This window comes from Nannospalax galili, unplaced genomic scaffold, assembly GCF_000622305.1.
Source record: "Nannospalax galili isolate Female #2095 unplaced genomic scaffold, S.galili_v1.0 scaffold1631, whole genome shotgun sequence".
Lineage (NCBI taxonomy): Eukaryota > Metazoa > Chordata > Mammalia > Rodentia > Spalacidae > Nannospalax > Nannospalax galili.
The window spans coordinates 1,058,103-1,059,869 of NW_008329035.1; positions in this window are offsets into that span (position 1 = coordinate 1,058,103).

Here is a 1,767-nt window from a genome sequence, read left to right on the forward strand (position 1 = left end):
AGAGAGGTGAGGGCGGGGCCAGGTCCAGAAGCGGTGCTCCTGGGGCCCAAGAAAGGCACTAAGTTGTTCTGGGTGAAAAGGATCAGGAAGCAGTATTGGTTCCCCAGGTGTCTGGGCCCCCAAGACTAGGAATGGCGCAGGGCCCAAAGTAGGAGTAGAGAACAGCGGGGGAGATGGAAGGGTGAACGCGGCTGGGGGAGTCAAGGCATGGAGGGCTGCGCAATAGACTTACCCCAAGAGAGGCCTGAGGGCAGGAGAGTGGGCCAGGAGAATTAGCCGGTGGTGCAGGTCCGGGGAAGCAGGGAGAGGTGAGGGCGGGGCCAGGTCCCGCCAAAGCAGTGATCCTTGAGCCCAAGGAAGGCACCAAGCTGGCCTGGGAAAAAAGGATCAGGAAGCAGCACCGGTTCCCCAGGTGTCTGGGGACCCAAGACCAGGAATGGTGCAGGGCCCTAAACCAGGAGCAGAGAACAGTGGGGGAGATGGAAGGGCGAATGAGGTGGGGGGAGTCAATGCGCAGAGGGCTCCGCGATGGACCCACCCCGAGAGGCCTGAGGATAGGGGAGCAGGCCAGGAGAGTCAGCCCGTTGTACAGGTCCGGGGAAGCAGAGAGAGGTGAGGGCGGGCCGGGTCCAGAGGGAGTGCTCCTGGGGCCCAAGGAAGGCACCAAGCCGTCCGGGTGAAAAGGGTCAGGAAGCAGCACTGGCTCCCCCGGTGTCTGGGGCCCCAAGACTAGGAATGGTACAGGACCCAAGCTAGGAGTAGAGAACAGCGGTGGAGATGGAAGGGTGAACGGGGCTGGGGGAGTCAGGGAGTGGAGGGCTGCGCGATAGGCTTACCCCAAGAGAGGCCTGAGGGCAGGAGCTAGAAATTGATTAGTTTAAAATCATCTGTCCATGTATTCTGCTCTGGAAGTTTTTATGTCCACCTGGGTGAACCCTTGATTTGACGATCTCTCCATTAAATCACACTGCTTCGACAACACAAAAGAGTTATGAAAAAGAATTTTGTTGCTGTTGCTATTGTTTCTGACAAAGCCAGGCTATGTAGCCCAGGTATCTAGAGGACTCCCAGTCCTCCTGCCTCAGCCTCTTGAGATCAAAGGTGTGGGCCAGGGCCAAAATGGAAGCTTTTTTTTTTTTTTTTTTTTTTAAAGTAATTTTGTTACTACATTTATTTTCTTTGTGTATGTGGCTGTGTATGAGGGTGCATATTTGTTATAACATGTCTGGAGGTCAAAGGACAATTTGTATGAGCCCATTCTCTCCTTCTACCATGTGGGGTCCCAGCAATTTAACTCAGGCTTGATAGTAAGTATTTTACTCTGAATTATCTTGCTGGCTCCAAATGGGAGCTTTTGACACACTTGTGAGGTATTCTGATTTTTTTTCCTTTGGCCTTAGAGTTAGGCTATATCATCTGGTTCACTCACCAAGTCTGCTTTACATAGTACTAACAGTTCTATCACTTGGTTCTGGTTTGAAGATTCCCTAAAGATAGTATCACCATGAATCTGGCACATAAAACTTTAAAAAACTAGTGAGAACAAAATATGTTTGGCAATAACCATACTTTAGTTACACTGATAGCTCCACTTCCTGGATGGAAATCTACAGGACTGCTAGACATACACTGCCTTCTACACATCAGTCCTCACTTAATTTTGCCCCTCATACATTTACCTCTTTATCATTCATGATGCTGCTTAAAAGACTTCATGTTTTCCTTCCGTAGTTTAAGAATTTAAGCAAAGTGTGAATGTATATATGG